This window comes from Gopherus flavomarginatus, chromosome 5 (genome assembly GCF_025201925.1).
Source record: "Gopherus flavomarginatus isolate rGopFla2 chromosome 5, rGopFla2.mat.asm, whole genome shotgun sequence".
Classification (NCBI taxonomy): Eukaryota; Metazoa; Chordata; order Testudines; family Testudinidae; genus Gopherus; species Gopherus flavomarginatus.
In genome coordinates, this window is record NC_066621.1 from 25974556 (window position 1) to 25991150 (window position 16595).

At 49.0% G+C, this 16595-nt stretch overlaps 1 protein-coding gene across 5 annotated transcripts in view; it reads left to right on the forward strand.

The window, feature by feature from the left end:
* LOC127052485 (copine-5) overlaps positions 1–16595 on the forward strand; it is a 225393-nt gene that overhangs the window by 175345 nt on the left and 33453 nt on the right. The window lies entirely within an intron of this gene.

Sequence of the window (16595 nt, forward strand, 5' to 3'; positions counted from 1 at the left end):
AAGCTCTGGCCTTTTTCCTTAGCCATAGGTGCCGACTTCATGGGTGCTTCCACCCCAGGGCACCCACAGCAAAAAAATAGTGGGTGCTCAACACCCACCTGCCAAACAGCTGATCGGGTGAGAGGCACTGGGGAGGAGGAGTAGAGCCGGGCTGAGAAGAGGCAGAGTGAATGTGGGGCACGCATGGGTTGGGGCAGAGCAGGGGCAAAGAGAGGCGGAGCAAAGGCGGGGCATGCTTGGGTTAGGGGCGGGGAGAGATGCAGCAGGGGCGGGGCATGCTTGGGTTAAGAGCAGAGCAGGGGCAGGGAGAGGCAAAGTGGGGGCAGGGCACACTTGGGTTAGGGGCGGGCAGAGGCGGAGCGGGGGTGGGGAGAGGCGGAGTGGGGTGGGGCACGCTTGGGTTAGGGGCAGGGAGAGGCACAACAGGGGTGGGGTCTTGGGGGAAGGGGGAGAGTGGGGGTGGAGTGGCAGTGGAGTACCCACCCAGAAAAAAGAAAGTGGATGCCTGTGCCCTCACTCTCTGGCAGGGGTCATCTGATGCCACTTCCATTCTCCTGGTCCCCTGGCAAGCAATCTGGCTCACCCCTATGCCCTGGGCCTCCAGTGGATGGATCTGGCTGCCCCTCTGTCTCCTCCTTCATGCTTGGCTAGGTAAGGAGACAGCCAGAGAAGCAGAATCCAGTGGTCACCAACAGGAACACGGTGTCTTGGAGGAGGAGTTCAGGTGGAGCCTCTGTTTTCCAGGACTCCTGCCCAGGCTCTGAGCATTGCACTGTGAAGCCGTGTTTCTTGCAGAGACCTGAGCAGATTCCTAATTCCTGCTCATTCAATTTCCCACCCACAAACACAGATCAGCAGCAGATTATAAGGGCAGGAAATAATTAGCTAATTGGGGGTTATTTCAGAAGACTTGGGACCAAACCCACCCATGCTGTGACCCCACTGAAGTCAGTGGGCCAGGCATGGGGCTGCCCAGGATGTTTTCATCATTGTCTTAAGGCATGTAGGTGACGGAAACTCAGCTCACCAGGGAACGGTGCTGACACCTATCTGACCTTTTCTGCTCTTTCCTTCTCTCTTTGAGAGACAGACCCAGAGCCTCAAATCTGTTAGCGCTCTGCTGATTTACGCTGTTTGGAGATGTGGCCCATTTCTGGGTGTTGAAAGCATCAAAGGCTGTGCAGACATTGAGCTCTGGTGTAGCAGGCATGCATTGATACATCTCTGTTTATCATGAGGGTCTGTCACCAGATACACTTGCAGGTTCTATGGTTGCCAGAGATTCAATCACATCTTGTCAGTTTGGTGTCTTGAGATGAACCATGAATCCTAAAATGGACAGTCCTTGGAGAGAACTGGACTATAGTCTTTTTTCATCTACACTAGTGTAAATCGGGAATGACTCCACTGGACATAATTCCCCTCACTCATTGAAGGCAAGGGATTTAAACCATTGTATGGGTGATCTGAATCAGGCCCAAAGGGAACTGTTAGCCCTTTCATAACTCCTTTAAAACAATGAACTTGTAATCCTTTTTAGTACATTAAGAAAGTGCCTACTGAACAGGTTATGTTGCATTATCAGCTAGTCAAGAATGGGTTGATCTACCAGTGCCCAAAGATACATTACAAAGAAAATATTGGGGAGTGTGGAAAACACCTTTATTCTCTGTTCCAACAGTCAGGAGTCATTATTCAGTCCCCTTGGGCCTATTCATGTTGTTGCTGGTGAGTCTGGCATTTCTCCAAACAGTATCGGCAGATACACAGTGTCTGTGGCCGTGGGTGAATCAGGTGTCATTTCACTTGCAAGTACAAGCACGATCACCTTGGGACTGAGTGGCTTGGTTATTTGAAGAACGATACCTTTCTGAGGACTGTGTGGTCGTCATCTCCAGCAGCGAGAAGGCCTCCTTTCTTCTTCTGGAAAATGATAAATGCTCTTGGAACAACCTCGGCAGATCATGTATAGGCCCCTGGCTGCTTCATGAGCGCTGTCTGGATTTTTGCCTGGATCTTCCTTCTGTTCGTCTCACATCTGCATGTCTTTGTCCTGCGCTGGCATAGACTTAGGGCAGCAGTGACTGCACAACAACCCTCTGCGAATGCAGTGACTCGGCTGTGATATTTGTCATTGTCATAGGAAGTGGTTAGTGCTAGCTCCGTGGGATAAGCCAGCCAAGCCCACACCTTTGGAACAAATGCTACATACTCAGTGCAGTCAGAAAGTCACCCCTACAGGGTCACACTAACTCCTCCCCAGGCTTGTAAATCCTACTGTCCCTTCCTGTGACATACCAGGGCACAATCCAGATCTGTGAGGAGCTGTGTCACCCCTGCCCTGCAGCGCCTTACAATGCTTTGCTGAAGTGGCTCCCCTCACTCACAAACAGCCTGCCAGCATGAAAGCCACACCCTGAGTATCTGTGTGTAACTGCAGCCTGTCAGCCACACTTGGGTTACACTCTGGCCCTCACCAGCCTTGGTTACACTGCAGGGTGACCCCAACACATGCCCAATCTTAAATTTCTCCCCAGAAAGGTATGTCCTGCCCTGCCCAGCTGTCTCCTGGACAGTACAAGTTATATTAGGGCTGTCATTTATCCTAAAGGAATAATATGCACACAACTTGCCACCCCAGATGGAGTTTCCCAGATACTCCAATTTAAACACATTGGATTAGATAAAACAATAAAACAAGTTTATTAACCACAAAGAGAGAGATTCTAAGTGAGTACAGGTAATGAGGCATAAAAGTCAGAAATGGTTACAAGAAAAATAAAGATAAAAGCTACTGGTGCCTAACTTAACAAACTACAATTCAAAAGCGAAGTTTTCTCACCCCATGTTTCAGCTGTCTGACTGGCCAAACTTCTTAAGTCAGGATCCCACTCCCAGAGTCCAATGACTGCTTCCTTTGTCACTTCGGGTGCATCGAATGTTATAGGCTGGGGGAGCGAGAAGGATGCCTTGGGGTGTTTGTCCCTCCATTTTATAGTTTCAGTCTCTCTCTCTTGAAAAACACTTCCAGCTGGGAACTAGGAGACAAAGTCTGTGTGGAAGGATGTTCTCTGCTGCTTTTTTCTTACCTGTTTGAGCTTTCTTTGTTTCCATTCCTGCTTGACAGCTCTGTGTACTGCTTACGTGCAACGGAAGCAGAGCAAATATTCCTTTGTTTAGGACAGACCTGTTTGCCAATCTCAGTTTGAAACATGTGTAAATAACACCATACAGGGGAATCTTATAACTTCCCATACAGTGTTGCCACACATATTTTATCAGGACGATACTGATCTGCAAGTTAGGAGTTTTCAAGGCATACTTTGTACAAAGATTATTATAGTAGTGGATGAACACAGGAGGACATTCTGTCCCACTTCTTTCAATGGCTGTTTGCCCCAGACCTGAGCTCCCAATGCCAGAGTGCTGTTCCCATCTCTCCTATATCCTGGGTGGAGCCATTCCAGCCCCAGTGAATCATCAGATATTAATTTCCAAGATCTGCTAACGATAGGAGAACACTATTACTGATGGGAATTTTGAATAACTTGATAATTTGTGCACCTGTGAGGTTTCACAGGATTTGAACACACGTCTGCAGTACTTCAGGTGGGCAGGGACTCTACCCCACCACTGAGCAGCCTTGGAATAGTCACCAACAATGCACCAGACATCAGTCACTATGTGAAGTGCTGCCCATGGTAAATGACTGTCAGCTCCTCCCATGACTGCTGATTTGCCCAGACCCACCAGGTATGCCTGGAGTAAGTACCAGGAAGTGACTGTGCATCAAGGCAGATCCTGACCTGCTACTGAGATAGATCCTGCCTCACTCTGGGTTCCTGTCTGCTTGCCTCATTCCTACTTCCTCACCCTGCCTCCAGTTCCTGGCTCTGGACCCGAGATATCGACTCAACCTCAACCTCCGCCAATTCTAACCTCCGGATCTGACCACGCACACCCCAGTCCCTGGCAGTTTACACAGATGACTCTGACCCTGCACAACCTGGGCCCCGTGGGGACATAGAGGGAGCAGGCAGTCCACATATAAGCTGAGGTTTCAGCTCCATGGCCCCAGACAACACAATGTTGTGCAGAAAAGCAGGCCCTTCACAGGCAAGTGGAGACGCATCACACCAGGCACAGGCGATGGACCCACCACTTGAGCCAGGCCCTGTAGTGTCTCTACTACAGCAATCAGTGGAGACTGCCAAAAATTCAGGGGGTTGCTTAACCAGTGCTGTCTGTTGTTTCTGCTCTGCCCCCGGACTGACTCCACTGAGCAGGCCAAGGTGGGCCTGGTAACTAGTTTACTGACTGGTGAGGCACTGGATTGGGCCTCTCCCCTGCTCAAGCAGACTAGTTGGCCACTGATGGACTGGAGCACCCTCCTCTGAGCCTTTTCCATGATTGTTGACCCTCACGGCATGCAATCGATCAAAGCCCCCAAGGAAGCTGTGGCAACGACGGGCCAGCTGCCTCATCCATGGTGCACTTCCAGTGGCTTGTGGCCAACAGCAAGTGGCATAAGGTATTCTGTACCAGTTCCAGTGAGGATTAAGCTTGGAGTGAGTTAGCATGGGCAGAAGCTCCTGTGGATCTGGATGCCTCCATCAATCTGGCCATCCGCACTGACAGCCAGATACGTGAGCTGAGGGAGGAAAAGAGGGGTTTAACACTGCGCCCACACTCTGTGCTAGCCCCCTTGAGCTCGACCCACAAACCCATGCAGGTGACTCGACCCACTGACAGATGTCCACTAAGGAGAAGGAGTGACATTGGTGCAATAGCCTGCACTTCTGCTGCGCTGAGCCAGGACATGTTTGCTTCATGCCCATCATGGATCCTGGCCAGGAAGAGATCAGGAAACAATCATGCTCAGACCTTGTAGGAGGACCTGGTCAGGCACAACCACACACTACACCCAGGTTTGACCCCCCCCCCCCAAGTTTTGATGGGGACCCGTCAGGGCCCACTGGGTTGTAATTCAGCTGTGCCTCCATGGTGAAACTCAACGACTGCCCTTGTAGTGGGCACTCATTGGCTCCAGAGCCATTGACAATTTCATAGATTCATAGACTGCCCAAGCTCTGCAAATCCCCATCTGGCAGAAGTCCACACTGGATGTTGTGGAAACTGTAGATGGGACCCTTCTGTCCTCGGACTGGTAACCCAGGAGACAGTGCCCCTGGAAGCAGAAATTCAGGAGCGCAGAGAATCACTGCAGTTCAGGGCGATCTGTTCTCCACTTTTCCCCTGATGCTCAGCATTATGTAGTTGGTACGGTGTGACCTCCGTATTCTCTGGCGAACACAGAGGATCAGCTTCCCGTCTGAGCCCTGTCAGCAGGCCTGTCTCTGTAGCAACAGCAGCAACACCCTGGACCCAGGGGCCCCATCCCAGGCAGCAGTGAGTCTACCCCCACATGTGCCAGAGGCTCACAGCAACTGGGTGGAGTGAGACACTCCTGGATCTGACAGCCCCTTCCTGCTCCCACATTCCTGATAAATACCAGGATTATGCGGACGTCTTCGAAAAAAAAAATGTGGACACATTGCCTCCACACTAACGCTGTGATGTCACTATTTACCTGCAGTCAGGGTGAAAGTTCTCTGTGGCCATAATTACGCAATGCCCAAACCAGAACTGGAGGTTCTCCATGTGTGTACTCAAGAAAACCTGGCCAAAGGCTTTATTCACTGCTCAGAGTCTCCCACGGGGGCTACATTCCTCTTCGTAAAGAAGAAATACAGGACTTTGCACCTCTTTGTGGACTACTGGGCACTGAACCAAGTGACGATTCAGAACTGGCACCCCCTCGGCTCTTAATCCCAGCATTGTTGGATTGCATGAGATCCACATGGATATTCAGTGACCCAGACCTCCTACGGGTTAACAATCTCATGCCCATCTGGGTAGGGGATGAATGGAAAACCACTTTCTAAACTCATTAAAGACATTGAATATCTGGTAATGCCATTTGGACTGACTAATGTCTCTGCAACCTGGCACTTGTTCACCCATGTATTTAGGGACATTCTGGATCAATATATTGTTGTCTGTTTAGATGACATACTTGTCTTTTTGAAGAATCCGGAGCAGCACCAACTCCACATCAGGACCATCCTGGAGAGGTTATGGCAGCATGGTCTATACACAAAGCTTTGACCAACCCTCCATGGAGTTCTTGGGGAATACCCTCTCCCCAGAGGGCATTAATTATAGAATATCAGGGTTGGAAGGGACCTCAGGAGGTCATCTAGTCCAACCTCCTGCTCAAAGCAGGACTAATTCCCAGACAGATTTTTGTCCCAGATCCCTAAACGGCCCCCTCAAGATTTGAACTCACAACCCTGGGTTTAGCAGGCCAATGTGCAAACCACTGAGCTATCCCTCCCCCCAAAGAGGGGGAGGGACCCACAGGAGGTGGAAGCCATTCACAGCTGGGAGGCACCTTGGAGTACTTGGGAAGTGCAGCATCTCTTAGACTTTGCCAATTTCTATCGCTGCTTCATCCTGGGGTTTTTGGAGTGAATAGTCCTCTGGATGCCTCTAAATCTGTTAGGTTGCCTGAGGATCAGCAAGCCTTAGAACAGCTCAAGTTGCCTTCACTACCACTCCTACTCTGGCACACCCCAATCCAACACAAGCATTTGTCATGGACACGAATGCATCAAATGTGGCCATTGTGGCCATGCTGTCCCTGAAGCACAGACCCCGGCACCTGCTGCACCCTGTGCACACCACTCACAGAAGCTCACTCCAACAGAACGAAACTACGAGCTCCTTGATAAAGAATTGCTTGAGATTAAATCTGCATTTGCAGAGTGGCCTCACTACTGGAGGGGCTCGATGCCCTGGACAAGTGTTACTGATCACAGGAATCTTGAGTGTCTGTGTAGATCCAATGCACTGAACCAGAGACAGCTGAGGGGGGTTTTATTCTTCGCTTGCTTCAACTTCAAGATTACCTACCCGCCAGGGAGCAAGCATGGCAAGGCCAATGCCCTGGTCTGTGAAGGAGGAAGGAGAGAAAGCTATCCAGGAACAACCCTACTTCCTCAAGACCCACAACTTCCTTAATGGCACCCTATCCCAAGATCTAATTACACTGCTCTGATAAGCCTCTCAGGAGAACCTGCTGGCCCAGAGGGTGGTGAACTCCCAGAGCATTCGAGAGCTCAGAATGAGAAACAACATTCCATGCAGGGTGGAATAACGTATATTTATGGCCATGTATATGTTCCACCAGGACACCCTGGTTGGAGGTACTACATATGAGCCATTTTAATCCCCTAGCGGGGCACTACAGTGACCTCAAGACCTATCCCAGCCTCCTGCTTCTTCTGGATACCCTGCATGCAGGCTGAAATTCAGGATTATGTTGATTCATGTGATTTATATGCTTGCACCAAGGTGCTGCGCACCAAACCTTTTGGTACCCTGATGAGTATGGAGAACCTGCCCCAGCCATGGACAGCCATTGCCATGAATGTCATTGTGGAACTCAGCAAATCAAATAGCCACACGCTAGTACTGTCTCATAGACTCTGAGACTTTAAGGTCAGAGGGGACCATCATGAACATCTAGTCTGACCATCTGCACATCACAGGCCACAGAACCTCACTCCAGTAATAAACTCCCTAGCTCTGGCAGAGTTATTGAAGTCCTCAAATCATGGTTTAAAGATGTCAAGCTACAGAGAATCCACCATTGACACTAGTTTAAACCTGCAAGTGACCTCATGCTGCAAAAGAAGGTAACCCCCCCCCATTATCTCTGCCAATCTGACCTGGGGGGAAATTCCTTCCTGACCCCAAATATGGTGATTAGTTAGACCCTGATCATGTGGACAAGACCCAGCAGCCAGACACCTGAAAAGCAGTTCTCTGTAGTAACTCAGAGCCCTCCCCATTTAGTGTCATAGATCAACTGACCAAGATGGCACACTTCATCCTCTATGCCCACGTACTGTCAACTGAGATGATGGCTCAGCTCCTAGTAACACCGTTGTCCACCTCCATGGGCTGATCCACCTCATCGCCTCAATCAAGAGACCCAGTTCATCTTGCATGTCTGGCCCAAAACCCTCCAGCTACTAAACATCCACTCCTGTGCTTCCTCAGCATACCACACAGCCACTGCCCCCCGGTTCCAGGTCAGGGCCATATGGAGTATGACATCTGTGCCATGCTGGACTCTAGATTAAAGTGGGGTCAGTTGTGGTAGCTCATACGCTGGGAATGCTGTAGCTCCCAAGAACAGTCTGGGAGCCTAGTGGTAATGTTCACACCCCTGAAATAGTAAAAGACATTCACAAATGCCACCCAAACAAGCCTGGTCCTATGTGCCCCAGGGGTGATGTGAGGATTCATAAGTCTTGAACCCAGGTCTGTGAATAGGTGGCACTTCCACATCCCCACCTCCAGGCAGACTTGGCAGAGTGACAGTCAACACACCAGACATCCTGGGAGGCCAGTCACTGCAGAAAGTGGCACCCATGGTAGAAGTGACTGGCAGCTCCTCCCATGACTTCTGATTGGCCCAAACCCACTAAGTAAGCCTGCAGGGAGAAGCAGGAAGCCTCATCCATGACCTGTTGCAGAGACAGACCCTGCTTCACTCCTGGTTCCTGCTTCCTTGACCTGCCCTCAGTTCCTGGCTATTGACTCTGGCTTGACCCCAGCTATCAACTCTGGCTCAAGCACCTCCAGTCTGATCGTCTATGACTCTAACCACTGGACATGACTGCCCAAGCCCTGGTCCCTCACAGCATCAACCACAGACCACAATGGAGCTATGTGTTGCATTAAACACCACAGCTTTCCAGTCCTGGCCTGTGTTGGAGGGACACAGCTGTGTATTTGACTTTTTTGGGAACACCAATATCCACTGATATTTTGTTTAGTCCAGGCAGTGCAACGCTGGCTGTTGTTACATTTACCAATAGAGGGTTGATTGTTCGTCAGTAATGACTAGTGCGTATTGGCCATTGGACAATGCCCTATAAAAATCTACAGCAAAGTTTTCACGGAGCTCCTAGGTAGTTTGGCCACCTACAGCTGATTCAGGTTTGTTTGCTTGTATTACAGGTCTGCCTGCTCTGCCTGTTTTGATGAGATTGTTCATGGATTGGCGGATTTGTAGGAATCAGATCTCTTCTCTGAAGAGTTATCTCAGGATATTCTACAGGTCACTATTGGCTTTCTGTCAGGTATTGTCTCACCGCAATCAGCTGTTAATAACATGCCTACAATGTGCTGTACAGGCATGGATCGCAGGATTGCAGTGATGATGTATGATTGATGTACGTACTCAGCAGCGAGTTGTTGTTATTTTAGTGTGTTTTATGGGCTGGGTGGAAATCATGCAGATCAGCGAGGATGATCTTTCCAGCTTTGTATACCATATCCAAAAGATGAGATGCATCCTCAGCTGGTGTAAATCAGCATATCTCCACTGATTTCAATGAAGCTATGCTTATGTACACCATCTGAGGTTCTGGCCCTGTATGCCGATGGGGTGGTGTAAGAACCAGAATTGAATCATGTTGAAAATAGGCTGGCTTTTCGATAGCAAAAGGCAGTTCTTCAGCTAGATACCCATTCAGTCAAAGAGCTCAACTTGAACCCTCAGAGGGCAAAGCAATCAGCAAGATGGCTCAGCTCCAGGATTCTACAGTTATGACCTCTTTTTATAGCTGTGGCTAGTTACTGCTCTCACTCCCACCTGTGCTTTTCTGCGCTACTGACGGCACTTAGAGATCTGAGCAGGCAAGGTGGATAGAAGCACATTTTGAAAAAATTGAATCCATCATCTCCAGTCTTGATGAGCAACAGACCTCCGTGGCTCAGACAGAATGACATTGATGATGTCAGTGTGCTGGAGATGTTGGAAGCTGAAGCACAGGGATGTCAAAAGCAGATCTCCTCAGGGGTTGGCTGTTGTGTGGAGCTGTAAACATTTTCACCTACTTCCTTTGATGTCCCTTCTTACTAGGTTTGGAATGTTTAAGTTCGATACATTTGCAACTCTCTGTTATTGCACCAGGCATCACTTGGCATCTTGCTTCAACGCCGAGATGCAAAGTGACCTTTCCACAAATCTCTGTCAAACAGTTTTTCCGCCTACTCCCTGCAGATGTGTAGCTGACTGCGGTGCGCTGTGATCACATCACTGCACGCAGGGCTGGCCTCAGGGGGTTGGAAAGCAAGATGCTTTTTTGTAGCGCACCTGAAATGTAACTGACTCACTTTACATAAAAGAGCATGTGTGATAGGCTGTGTGTGTGTTTGTGCAGGCACACATGTGCATACCTGTGTGTGCATGTGCACATATTCATTTATTCTAAGGTCACCTCCAGCAGTGAAGCGCAGCCATTTGTTCCATTGTGAATGACTTTGGCATGTGTCACATGACCAGCTTGGATGGCCATTGCCTCTTTCTTGGTCATGTGTCCTCTGTCATGTTGCAAGTGTTCCCTGGGGTCCCTTACGTTTGTCTTTGGTAATTTGGTGAACATGGCAGAAGACTGTTATTTCGCACCTCAGCTTGCCAGCTAGATCACAGAACTGTGCACTGCTTGGATCCTGGGCAGCTGAGTCATTCGTCTGCTGATCAAGCCCACTGCGAGGCTTTGCAGATCCAAAGACACCCCTCCCTTTGTGACTGTGATGGGAACTGGCATTCCTGGGCTGCGTTGATGAGACTGATACATTTTGGTGCAAAGCATGCTGTGAATTCTTCTTGACACGGAGCATATGTTCTGTTTGTGTCTCCTGGTGAGCTGTCATCAGACACCACTTGTTGTTTTGGCCCTGTGATGAAGTCTTCACTCCATTTTTACTCTGTCTTCTAAGAACATTACTCGGAGTAAGGGGTGATTAAGGACTGCAGGGTTTGGCTCAGATATGCTGTGGCAATAAACAGAAGGGACCTGATGGAGTGCAATCCCATGTGATGTGGGCAGGTTGTCAGGGCTCAGCTATTGGTCCATCCTTTCAGCAGATGCTGGAACCTGGTCTGGCAACGACAGCTGAGTCCTGTGGATTTATTATGGCAGGTATAGGGTGCTCCCCACCTTGGGCATAAGGGAGGCAGGACTGGCACTCTGAAAGAGGGAACTTGGGACAAAGGTCCTCAGGGGAAACCCTACAAATAGCTCAGCTTGGAGGAGGAAGTCTAGGTTGAATGGGATGGTGTGATGAGACTGCCTACAGTGGCATGGAGCTGATCTGTGACTGCTAGCAGCAAATATCTCCAATAGCCAGTGATAGGACACTCAATGGGGAGGGCTGAGATTACTACAGAGAATTTTTTCCCAGGTGTATGGCTGGTGGCTCTTGTCCACATGTTCAGGGTTTAACTTGTCACCATATTTGGGGTCTGAAAGGAATTTCCCCCCAGCTCAGATTGGCAGAGACACTGGGGGTTTTTCGCCTTCCTGTGTGGCATGGAGCACAGGTCACTTGCAGGTTTAAACTAGTGTCAATGGTGGATTCTCTGTAACTTGAAGTCTTTAAACCCTGATTTGAGGACATCAGTAACTCAGCCAGAGGTTTTGGGTCTATTACAGGAGTGGCTGGGTGAGGTTCTGTGACCTGTGACGTGCAAGAGGTCAGACTAGATGATCACAATGGTTCCTTCTGACCTTAAAGGCTCTGAGTCTGTGAGTTATGTGGTGGTGGTGGTGTTTTAGCTGCCAAGAAAAGCCGCATGTCAGGAAGAGGGGTACGATTAGGCATTAACCCACAGTGTGTGCACGCTGTGCAAGGGTATGGCCCCTTCATGGTGACATATGATCTCATGGCCCTTTCAGGAGCAACTAACAAGTGGGAATGTGACATTTTCCTGTTTACTCAGAAGTTACGCCCAGTGCTGACAGTAAACTCTGTTTATGTGGAAACATAATGAATTGTCTTATTGCTTCTAATAACTAGGGACCCTGAGTTTGTTTTGCAGTTACTGTGGTAACAAATGTGGTACAAATGCCTTGGCAGATTGCTAGCTAGATCAGTAGGCTGATCAATAGATAGAAAGGTAGCTAGGATGGAAAGATAAAATGATAGGATGATTGCTAGGTATAGATGGACAGATAGGTAGCTAGGATGGTAGGCGAATGGACACATTTTTCAGGTACTTGCTCAAGTAATTCGGCTTCTGTCTGGAACAATAGGACTTTCAGTTTGTTTGCTCATTTTTTAATCTATCTGTTAAAGTCCCTGGGGATGCAGCTGAGGCGCAGCGAACTCAATCCAACCAGGAGATAGTTCATCTTGATTACGTTGCTCATTTCACTATTTGAATTGCAAAGGGAAAATAAAACCTCCCTCTCCCTCTGCGTGGGTGGCTTTTCTGTCTTCCAACATTTGCTCAGCACTGCAAGTGTCTTCACTATTGAGAGATTATTTCACTGGCTGCAAGATTTGCAGAGTGCAGGTTTCAATGTGCAGAACCTTTTTGTTTGATTAGTTTCCTTTTCCTCTTCGCCATCCCACCAGGTGATAAGTTCACCCCACGAAGTCCTGGGCATCCATTGATCTCTGGCTCAGTGAGACTGAGCATGCTCTGATCCGGCAGTAACTGCTTAGAATCCACTTGCTGCCCGGCCACCCGGTTCCCCTCTCATGTACACCAGTGTCACCACTGTATCTCCACAGACTTCAGTGGAGTTACCCTGGATTGACACTGGAGTGAGGAGAATCAGGCCCAGTTGAGTGACTCCTGATTTACCCTGGCGTGAGAGAGAGGGGAATCAGGCCTCGTGGAGTTACTCCTTGATTACACCAAGGTGAGTGAGAGGGGAATTGGGCCCAGTGGAGCTTCCCCTCATTTACACCAGTGTGAATGAGAAGAGAATCAGGCCCAGTGTAAATTGGGATTAACTCCACTGGAGTGAGTGAGAGGGGAATCAGGCCCAATGGACTATTTCTGATTTACACACAGTTGAGTGAAAGAGGAATCAGGGCCACTGGAGTGACTTCTGATTTACACCCAGGTCAACGAGAGGGGAATCAGGCCCAATACAGGTTTCAGAGTAGCAGCCGTGTTAGTCTGCATCTGCAAAAAGAACAGGAGTACTTGTGGCATCTTAGAGATTAACACATTTATTTCAGCATGAGCTTTCGTGGGCTACAGCCCACTTCTTCGGATGCATAGAATGGAACACACAGACAGAAGATATTTATACATACAGAGAACATGAAAAGGTGGAAGTACGCATACCAACTGGAAGAGGCCAATCAATTGAGATGAGCTATCATCAGCAGGAGAAAAAAAAAACTTTTGAAGTGATAATTGAGATGACCCAAAGTTTTTTTTTTCTCCTGCTGATAATAGCTCATCTCAATTGATTGGCCTCTTCCAGTTGGTATGCATACTTCCACCTTTTCATGTTCTCTGTATGTATAAATATCTTCTGTCTGTGTGTTCCATTCTATGCATCCGAAGAAGTGAGCTGTAGACCACAAAAGCTTATGCTGAAATAAATTGTTAGTTTCTAAGGTGCCACAAGTACTTCAGGCCCAATACAGGTGCTCCTGATTTGCACCGGGGTGAAAGAGAGATGAATCAGGACTGATGGAGTGACTCTTGATTTACGCTGGGGTGAGTCATATGGGGAATGGGGCCTCTTATGTTTAACAAAGCAATTATGGGTCAGATCCTCAGCTTCCTTCCTCAACCTTCATGGAACCTCCTTTTAGTCTACATGGCCCCCCACTTAAGAACATAAGAACGGCCACATTGGATCTAACCAAGGGTCCATCTAGCCCAGTATCCTGTCTTCTGACAGTGGCCACTGCCAGGTGCCCCAGAGGGAACGGCCAGAACAGGTAATCATCAAGTGATCCATCCCCTGTCACCCATTCCCAGCTTCTGGCAAACAGAGACTAGGGACACCATTCCTGCCCATCCTGGCTAATAGCCACTGATGAACTTATCCGCCATGAATTTATCTAGTTCTTTTTTGAACCCTGTCATAGTCTTGACCTTCATAACACCCTCTGGCAAGCAGTTCTACAGGTTGACTGTGCATTGGGTGAAGAAATATTTCCTTTTGTTTGTTTTAAACCTGCTGCCTATTAATTTCATTTGTTGACCCCCTAGCTCTTGTATTATGAGAAGGAGTAAATAACACTTCCTTACTTACTTTTTCCACACCAGTCATGATTTTATAGACCTCAATCATATCCCCCCTTAGTCGTCTCTTTCCCAAGATGAAAAGTCCCAGTCTTATTAGTCTCTCCTCATACGGAAGGTGTTCCATAACCCTAATCATTTTTGTTGTCCTTTCCTGAACCTTTTCCAATTCCACTTGGGCTTGGCGCAGGGGTAGGTTTTGGCCCATTGTAGTGGGACGGTAAGGCATCAGGACAAAGAGAGGAAAAGACAAAATGGAAAAACAAATGACAAGCAGGGTGCAGAGAGAGACAGAGGCATCCAAGGCCACCAACACGGGACAGAGACCTGCAGAATAACGAAGCTAGTGCTGCAAGGCAAGGGAGGGTGAGAGGCATCAAGAAGTGCAGTTACTCCAGGGACGGAAAGGGAAGGAGCAGGAATTCAGAAATGAAAATGAGCCCAAGACTGAGCTGAGCAGCACTCAGGCAGACACCAGCTCCTGTGCCCATCTAACCAGCTGATGCTCAGAAGACAGGCTGGCCCAGCACTGAGCTCTGTCACTGAAATTAGTATCGGAGCTCACTGACTCCTCTGGAACAGGTGAGTGAGGAGAGAATCAGGCCCAGGGCAGTTACACCTGGTTTACACCAGTGTGAGCCAGAGGGGAATCAGCAATTCCTGATTAAAGGCGTTCATTTCACTTACAGGTGGCCTCCGCCCAGGAAGACAGGAGAGCTTATTCCACCCAAAGACCTTTTCCAAAATGCTTGTCCCTGTCCTGTTCACGCAGGCCTCTGGCCAGAGCGGGTCTCTCCTGCCCCCACGGATGATGAGGGCAGGTGCTGCTGCAATCTAGAGTTAAGGATCTGAAAACAGCTAGTAGTTTGTGATGTTTGTTTGCTTTAGTTTCCCTCTCTTCCCAGCTCACTAGAGACTGGGGGGAAATGTGTGTAGGATGGCTAAGCATCCCTTGGTGGTGAGAAGAGAATGAAGAGATTCAAGGGTTATTTGTATAATAATCATTTGCCCTTCCCGTGTGCCCTCCATCCAAAAGATTTTTAAAGAACCTCACTTCCCGGGGCTTAGTGCCAATGAGGATCAGGGCCTTACTCCTCTTGCTGCTCCCCTGTGGGAGGTCATTATTACCAGCCCCCATTATGCAGCTGGGGAAACTGAGGCACAGAGGAAGTGGCTCACTCAAAATCTCACAGAGCGTCAGGAATAGAGCCCCATATCTCCTGACTCACTGGGTCTTAACCCCATGAGCATCCTTCATCCCCTAGCTAGCATCTGTGCCGCGAGCTGTTGTCAGTCCAGCACCCTCCCCAGCAGGAAATTCACTTACCAACAAGAAAGCAAAGTAGGGCAGCATAGGGTAAGTGCCAGCAGGCTCAGGGCTGGGCAGAACCCCTTTCTTTTCTCTGACCCCTCACTTTGATGTGGCGTAGGTCTGGATAGTGACATGGGAGGGGAGCAAGAACTAGGGGCCTTCTGCCCACCTAGTGGCCAAGCTCTAGGGCTGGCCCTGGCTGGGAACCAGAGGAGAGCTAACGGTGGTGAGAATTCCACGGGAGGAAGAAGCCAAAGTGAGCACACAGAGCTGCGAGTGATTTGCTCTGCTGAGCCCTGTGGGCACTCGGGAACCTTGAGGGCAGCCTCTTAGCAAGCCTGCAGCTGACTGGGATGCTAGTCATTTTGCACTTCAGCAGGCCAGCAAGGACTTGCCAGACAGGATTGGCTCAGGGAGGCTTGCCTCCATCAGAGGACCATAGAACTTGCCAGATCAGATCAGCCCACTGAACCCTTAAGCCTGGCATCCTGCTTCCAGTACTGAGAAAGGCAAACTCTCCTGATGTTAGTCACCTGCCTATTGTGCAATACTTGTACACGTAGGTGTGGACTTCCTTCCAGATCCCTACAGAACTTCAGGTGAGCCCTGAAGTATGAAACTCAATTACCCCATTCTTATCATCAATGGTCAAAATTATTTCACTGCTTTTTAAAATCCAGCCCTGCTTTGACTCCGCTCTCTGCTGTAGCTATGAACTCCACACAGTGACTGCTTGTAAGCTCAACCATCATCAGTCTAATTCTTACTCCCAATTAAACTGTTTCCTGCATGAATACCAGAGTGGCTGCTGTTGCATGAACTACTCCTCTGCTATTACGAGCCATTGATTATGTGGTATGATGGCAGCACCTCATCCAATGCTCAGCACAGAATCCCATCAGCCTGTACTAGATTGAGCCAATGCATTTTGTTAGCAGATGGGGAGAGCGCCTCATTGCTCATTTCGTGGCAGCCTTCTCCAGCTGACATCCTTCATAGGCATCTCATATGGAACTCACTAACCCCTGTCCCTGCACTGCACCCTTCACGTACTGGGTATGTCCAGACATCCGCTTGTGATGAAAGCCTGCCTGAAAGGAAAATGAAAACAGGGCACGGTTGCTCTGGACATGGGCTGGGAGC